The sequence below is a fragment of the Crocodylus porosus genome, unplaced genomic scaffold (assembly GCF_001723895.1).
Source record: "Crocodylus porosus isolate Cpor-Errol unplaced genomic scaffold, CroPor_comp1, whole genome shotgun sequence".
In the NCBI taxonomy this organism is placed as follows: domain Eukaryota; kingdom Metazoa; phylum Chordata; order Crocodylia; family Crocodylidae; genus Crocodylus; species Crocodylus porosus.
In genome coordinates this window covers 7,580,476-7,588,912 of record NW_017728911.1, presented here as the reverse complement: position 1 = coordinate 7,588,912, position 8,437 = coordinate 7,580,476, and the positions used below count along the sequence as shown (strand labels likewise).

The window sequence follows — 8,437 nt, the reverse complement described above, 5'->3', positions numbered from 1 at the left end:
TAGCGGAGGTGGTTCAAGCGCCTACATTGAACACCTTCAAGAGTAAATTGGATGCTTATCTTGCTGAGATCCTATGACCCCAGGTGACTTCCTGCCCTTTTGGGCAGGGGGCTGGACTCGATGATCTCCCGAGGTCCCTTCCAGCCTTGATGTCTATGAGATCTATGAAATCTATGAAAGGCAGATAATATTACAGTAAGATAAAAAGTAAAATGTTTAAAAGAAATGTAGTAACTTGAGAGTGGAAGCAATTTAGGATTTTACTCAGAAGGTCTATTGCAAGTTCTCCTCTCAACATTTTTACGCTGAAGGCAGGCCTCCTAAGACTCAAGTCATCCCTTGTTAGACTCACCCCTCAGAAAATCGCACTCTTAGCTTTCACTTGTTTTTTGACTACAGAAACACCCCAATGGGTCTGAATGTTTTTGATATCATGGATTCCTATTTGAAATCTCTGGCTTTATGTTGTGAATTATGTGTAGGTGTTTACATCCATGAGTGCCAATATTAAACATGACCCCACAGCACCCTGACTGAGCATCACTGTTTTACATTTGTGTAACCCCAGTGCAGTCTTTCCAGTCCTTATGTATTTACTGTGTTTTATGTTAGTAAGGTTGCACAAGAAAAACTAAAGGCAGACTTCAGTGATTTCCCTTTAATGCCCATCCAGCATGTCATTGTGTCATTACTGTCAGTTCTCTCTAGTCATGCATTCGAAGACTCAGCTATAATACATCTCCCTCTGTCTACAATAGGTGCCTACTCATGAAACTTCACTCACCTGCTCAAGTAGCATGTCATCCAGTTCCTCCCCATCCTCTCCTCTGTTATTACAAATGGAAGATGCACTTTGAGGGTTTGTCTTTACCATAAGAGGAGTTTGTGACAATTTGAGACATGCAGGGTGGATAGCATGAATATTGCAATATCCAAATTTTGAGGAAGGGACTTCTGAATAAAATGAGATTGCTGCTTTGCAAAGTGGCTTCTGTCTACTAAGCGGCTGCATGGTTGACAGAATTCTGAGGTACTGTTCCTAGAGGAATGAAAACCCTTAGTGGTATGCATCCATGTCTTGGCCAGAATCCTCTGCAGTTCCATGATGTGATAGACTAGGGCCTCTAGTTTGATCAGCTGATTCCTAAGATGTGATGTGTTGGATCTTGGTGATCCCTTAGCTAAAAAGGAGGGCCAAGAGTTTTCAAAAATAGATGCCTGAAATTGTTTGGCACTTTTGATCAAGAAAATTTGGAAGCATGGATTCAAGAGCCTAACTTTAGGTATCTACTTAAAATCTGAGGCCATGGCCAGAATTTTAAAATTTGAGCCTTTAAAATGAGTTACCTAAGTGCTGGTTAAGTATTTAATAAAGGTACCCTGATGTTCAGAGATGCTGATTATCCACAACTTTTCCTGACCATCGTGAGAAGTACAGGTGATTAAATCCTCTGAAAACTGGGTCCTTTTTATATAGGTGCTTCAGTTAACTGTTATAGAACTTTAGACATTTAAGCTTAAAAACTGTGGCTGTAATCATTTGTTTTTCCTTAAAGAAGACTGCTCAGAGTTTAAGTGATGAAGATGTGGCTTGAATTATCATGATGCTTTCCAGATAGTGCCTGAACAAAGAAAGGCTTCCTTATTTTTCAGTCTGAAATATGCAAGTCTAGTACTGAGGGAAAGAAGCTTGGAAAACAATGGGCTCCTTGTCAGAGTCTCTGGTTGCAGTTGGGAATGGTCACTCAGCCTGTTTAGTTAATAAGACCCAGAAGCCTCTTCTAATAGAAGGAGCAAGAGATGTTAGTTTAGAAGGTCATAGGGTTAACAATGGGAAGAACTGTTTTACTCAAGACCTTTTTCCAAGCAATTTTTATCATGACAAAATAAAGATGGATACGGGTGGATGGGAGTTAGAACACCAACGATTTGAAAATCCTGAGAGCCAGTTCCTCAGCTCTTATTAAATCAGAATAACTCTATACAATAGGAAGAGTTCTGTTAGTTTATACCATCTGAGGATTGGGTCCTTAAACCATAAATTTATTACCACATTGAGGCAGGCTGATGAGCAGTCTCCTAAAGGGTATTTGTAACTCTAAATTAAATTAGAGAATGGGATTCCTATTTCATGGCTCCAATTTATATGGAATGCCAAATATTCAGTGCCATTAGGGAAAAAAACAATTTCAGCATCTTCTCTATGTCCTGTCAGTTGCAGTAAAAAGCTTTTGAACTAAGTAAATACCTGCCTATGTACAGATGGCAGAGGAATCCTCCTGGTCCTAGCCCTGCTTTGACTAAAATATGTAGGAGCCTTTCTACTGATTTCAACAGGAGTTCAGTTAGGTCTTAAATGAGGAAATTTTCATCTGATTTCACTCATCCTTTTCCTGGATATTAGAAGAGTTTACACAGCTTTTTATCGCTGGAGACCAAAATCCTGTATTAGTCTCAAATAGCTGACAAAGTCCATAAGTTAACTTTGTCCATCTGCCTACACAAGTGAATCTGAATAGAACTGGGACCTCTTCAGAGAGATGTTGACATGTTTGATAATTCTTATGCTGATCCCTGAGGTTTCACTAATGTTTTATGTAGAGCCATTGGATGAATGGAGGCAAATGTGACTCTCCAAAAGCCTCTGACTGGGAAAAACTGTCTAGTTTCTTACATCCCTACATCAAAAAGTGATCATTTATCTCTCTTGATAGCTGTAGAGCAGGGGTGTTAAAGATACAGCCTGTGGGATAGAGCTGTATCATCTGGCCCCTGGTGCTGCCTGAGTGTCTTCGGAGTGACCCACAAACAGCATGTGCTGGATGGCCCTGCATAGCCCCATGGCAAGGGCTCCTGGACTATGTGGCACAGCCCTGTGGTGGATGAAGCAAGACTGGAATACAGGTTTGGTATTCCATCATAGGCTAACTGGTGTCTCCTGAGTCCGGGGGGGGGGCTGCACAATTTGTGGGTGGGCCCAGGAATGGGCCAAAAGCCCCATATTCACTCCTATACTTCTGTCCTGTGGCTTAGTGCTCTCCTCCCCCCACCCCCCCAACACGCCACTGGCCCACGCAGCAAAAAAACTGCCCTGTCCTGGGTGTTACCAAATCGGGGCCCAATCTCAGTGGAGGGGGAGGAGGGGTACATGCCCCCCATGCCTCCCCTGGCCACACCACTCATCCAGCTCACAGGGCCAGATAAATTTGGTACTCCTGCTGTACAGAGTAATCTCAATTCAACAACTAAATAGTCTGCACCATCACAGCCTGGAGCCTCAGCTCAGGGTCCTGTGAGCAGTCAAAGCACCAAGTCTCATAGGTGCTGTCAAGATCACATACGGTAAATGGCCCATAGTATAAATATGCGATGACTGAGCTGAGCTCACTAAATGAATTCACTACTTTTGCCTGTAAGGAATGAAGAAGAGATTTTAAGGATCTTCTGTCTGCATTTCTCAGCTTCCCTGGCTTAAAGTAAACACAAGACATGTCTACACTTTGTCCAGATGGCATCAGGTAACACTATAGTGAAGCATGGTGCACCCAGTCTGTAAGCACTACACTCCATAGCTGTCCATTAAAGCAAGGCTGGGAGCATGCCATTCGTTATATACACCCAAGACAGAAAACTTTTCACCATGTGGCCACCACCATGGTAAGGACAGCTGCAATCCATCCATTTCAAGGTACTGTATGTGCGGAGGGGCATGCCATGCTTCCCTGCAGTGTTCCCTAGCACAACCTGTTGATGTTGTAGACCTGTCCATGCACAGGTTTCTACACCTGCGTAGCTATTAATTATTTAGAAACCTGATTTGGGAACAGTCATTTGGGGATTGGACATGCCTGAGGCAGTTTACCCAGCTTGATTTATTTCCTAACAGCTTTTGTCCCCAGCTTTTGTAGAATCTTTCACGGAGTTTCCCTGGGGTGCTCAGTTAGGAGTGTAATGGGGAATGAAATAGGAGGCTAGAGATTCTTTGGGTAACTGGTGAAAAAATTATTACTCTGCACATATCCATTCCATATCCTCTCTGTATGGAATTAGTACAAGGCCTGTGCCCCATCTCTGTCTCAAACAACCCCAGTCAGAAATGCATAAGCCTCGTACTTGCTGTCTGCGTAGTAGCAACTACCATTCTCAGGCCATACCTGAAAATGGAGCATGACTGATTTTTCTTAGGAGCTGAGAGTACTATAAGTAGATGGCTCAGTTACGAGTAGCTCTTCAACTTCCTTTAATCATAAGGCTATTGGCCAGATAGATAGAAACAGCTCTTGGAGGCCAGTGGGCCTCTAGTCTCAATGGTTTGCTGGCATACACTTTAAAAGGGCTCTCTACTACAAAACTTTACTAGGGATTGGTCACACAGCAATTACTATGAGTCTTTGTCAGCTCCTCAACTAAATTAAGTATCTTGGCAGGGTTGTTGCAGATCTGTACTAATGAGCATGGGGAGAGCAGGCTGAGATTGCTTACACAGTGCCTGCATGCATTAAACTGCCTGTGTCCAATGCTATCAGTCCTGCATAGTCATGAGCTCTGAAATTCAATAATTGTCTTTTTTTAAAGCACATCATTTACCCAGCAGACCATAATAACTCTGTTTAATCATGTAAATAGATTTCCCTGCTCTTACCAAACTATATTGTAAACCTGACAGACTACAAAGGCTCCTTCAAAATCATTCAATTCTGCCTTATTAACTACTGCCTTGAAGCTTGGGACACACAGATGCAAATCACTCCTTTGGAGTGGAGCTATCGGTGTTTTCTGTGCCTGTCTGTTAAAAGGTACATCTACTAAAAATCTTTATTGGATGTTGGCTGTGTATTACTCTAACTTCATATCAGCTGCTTCCCCAAAAGAGTTTTGCAACTTGTAGTCCTTAACTGTGATCTACATTAATCTGCATTACAGGGAGAGACTCCTGCCAAACAAAATGTTAGCTTGGAGAAGAGGCTGTCATGTCCTTCGTATCCCACTTGTTTTACACCCATGTTAACTTCATTGGCCTCAGTGGATTTATTCTGGTACTGATCCAGGGAAGCAATTCAGCACATGAGCAGCTCTGAGACATAGTTTATGCAGCACGCTTAATGTTAAGTATATGCTTTGCTGGATTGGGACTGAGAAGCTCAGCACCCTGTGGGATTTCTGCCCAAGTGAAAAGAGAATCAGGCTCCTTGTATTTGTGGTTAAAAGCCATAAAACAGTCAGGGCAGTGAGTTGTATGTTATTTATGAAAACATGCACAGTTTCATAGTATTCCTTTGGTAGTTAAGGGGGGGTAGGAGGGGATGGAAGGAGCAGGTGGCCAGTTCAAAGCCTGGATTTGGGAGAGGACCAGGGTCAATTGCTTTCCTATTGGGGGAGGGAGTGAGATGTGGAGAATATTGGGATGATTAGACTTACTTTTCCATTTCGAGAAAAGGCATATGCTAGGCTTACAAAAACCTTTATTGTTCCATCTCTAGTGATGCAGATCTATTCAGCTTTCTGTGATATAAATCTATTGTTTTTGTTTAAAAAAAGGATGGTATCAGAAGAAAAAAATCTCTAGTATTTTAGCTCTGGGGACAGTAGGGATTCTGTCAGCTGAGGCTAACTACAAAACTAATGATGCAGTGACATTTTAATGAGAGTGTAGTAGACAATGCAGGGCAACACCGCAGAAATGCTTTTTAGTCTGCAGACATTCGTATTACATTTTACCTATTGTCACACTTTGAGCGCCATTGTAAATTAATTTGGCAGATAAATTTATGGCAGCAATTTGCCTTCCAGATGTATAATTTATTCATGTCAAAAATAATTTATTATATTCTCCTTTAGACCCTTCTTTTTTCTGGTAGCACCTTAGTAAATAAAATTTATTGTTTCCACTGAGCCTTATGTGACTTCACAGTGGTCAGTCAATAACCACAGGGGGATAGTTTTAGTCACATTATTGGTCACTTATTTGGATGGATGATGGAGTACTTTGGTCCCATCTGTACATATATTACTTTCTTTTGTCTTAGGGGCACTTTTGGAAAGATTAATTAGGTCTATATGCAGGCAAAGATCAGCCCTAGGGGATTTAGGTAAATAAAATAAACACCAAGGGGAAAAACTGCTGAAGGGAACATTTAGAAAATCAAAGTGTTTTTCCACAACACTGATAGGAAAATATATATATTGAGACTGAAGGAAAGCCAAAACTGCTTCTTAGTCTGGATCATTTTAACAGCAGTGTGATAAACATCTCTTGGTGGTGCTGTGCTAGGATAAGAATGAATGCATACACTTGAAATCCATGGGCCATATCTCAGCTGACATAAATCAGCATAGGCACACTGAATTTAGCAGAACTACCACCTTACATCATGTCTTTCAAATGTGATACAATTCTATCCCTCATCTGAGTGAATGATAGAACACACCATGTAAACTGATTAAGATTTCCATTTATAGGCGTTTTTTATTTAACATGGATTGAACACAAACCATGTAGAACTGCTATAATGTAAGTTACAACTAATTTCACTGCTTTCCTGATATAAGTAGGGCTTGTCTAGTACAATGTGCCCAGATTCCCCAGCATCTAAATAAGAAAAGGGAAGAAGGTAAAGGATCATTTTCCCCATTGAGGTCCAACCATGCTATGGGTGTGCAAAAGTATAAAAGTATAAAATTATGTAAAGGGTGTAAAAGTGTAAAATAATCACTGCTTACAGACCAGTTTATTAGAACAAAACAACTTTACTTAAAGATTTTGGGCCAAATTCTGCTACCAGATTGTTACTCCTTTTGATTCCTGCTTGAGTTGATAAAGATAGAGGGATGTGAGGAGATGAAAGGAAAACAAGAATGACTTGAATAACATCATTAAAAAAGTGAAGGGAAAACAGCCTGAAAGACAGAAGGAAAGAAAAATGAAAAATGAGGAGAGAAAGGGAAATTGGCTTTCATGTCAGCTTTGTATATTTCTGGTCTCAAACAACTTATGGTCCCACTCTGACAAAAACTGAAGCAAGACAATAAACTCAGGACCTCCTTTGGGATTCTGATGTGTAGCTGTGTAATGCCAGATCCTGGCTGCAAGGCTGGGCCATGTTAACATGGTTTCAGTGGAGTCACACTGCCACAAAACTGGATTTGAGGGATGAGAGGGACTCTCCTGTATCAGTTCCTGGGCTTTTTGATGGACAGGAAATGTTTTGTGTGCTTGCAAAGGAACAGTCACAGATGAGAGCTTTCACTGATTTTTTTCTGTAGCAGTTTTCAGGTTTTTACTGAAAAACTGAAGATCAAGGTTTTTCAGATTTTGGTTGACAATTACCAAAAGTGTTTTGGGTTTCTTTGAAGAAACCAAGATGTCCATAACTGAAAAACAGAGAACTCCAACAGAAGCTTCACTTTGAGAAAAAACATTTTCCATCAAAACATTTCAGACAAAAAAAAATACTGTACTGGGTGCCCATTTTAAGAGACAGCAAAGAATGGAGCTGGGAAATGAGTCTATACGAAAAAAATCTGAACAAATGCAGACAAAGATCTGTTTGTCATAGTACAGTCCTCAGTCAGGCCGAGGTTCCAGGGAGAGGGTGGATCAAGCTTGCTCTCTGGCTGGGGCCACTGTTTCTAGCAGGGCTGGAATATCGGCTGAGACACTCCAGGAAACAGACCAGAAACAAGGGTGGGGGCGTTATATTTTTGGTGATAACTTTTATCAGACCAACTGTACAGCTGAGAGAGAGATTAAGACAAATTTTTGGGACCCAAGTGGCCTTCCTCAAGCCTTGAGTTTCTATGTCTAGAAATTTCCCTGTAGCAGACACTTTTTTTGAAGTACTTCAGATAACCAACCACATGGTTGTTTGGCTTTCCCTCAGGTCCAGGTGTGTTGGACTTGCAGTTTACAGACTAACCAAACCACATATATATGTATGTACCACATATGTGTATATAGACAGATAGCTAGGAAGACAGCTGAACAGATAGGCAGACAGATAGACACTGATATACAGCATAAACTCTGCCAGGTGTAGCTCACTGCATCAGCTGAAGTGCCCCTGGCACTCTGGTGGCAGCATTCAACCTGCCCTGCCTGACCAGAGCCTTTTCTTGAACCACAGCAGAGCCTTGCCGCCTGCCAGCCTGTGTCTCTCTCACCCTGGCCAGCTGAGTGGCGCCCTGCACTACCCAGGGCATGGGGGTCCAGGCTGAGGGGGCTCCCTGCTTCTCGCCTGCCCCGGGAGGGGGCACAGCTTCATCCGCTGCCCCCGGGGCTCATTTCAGGCACCGGGTCCACCCCCGCGACCCTGGCCGCTGGGCGCGGGGTGCCCTCAGGCCCGGCGGAGCTGCCTGGGGTCCCTCGCCCCGAGCGCGGGGACAATAGCCCGGGCAGGGCGGCTTCTCCGCTGCCCAGCTGCGGTGCGGCAGTGATGGA

General features: G+C 42.6%; 1 long non-coding RNA gene across 1 annotated transcript in view; it reads left to right on the top strand.

The window, feature by feature from the left end:
- Nucleotides 1–8,437, top strand: part of LOC109308908 — a 33,155-nt gene that overhangs the window by 11,277 nt on the left and 13,441 nt on the right. The gene's annotated exons all lie outside the window — the stretch shown is intronic.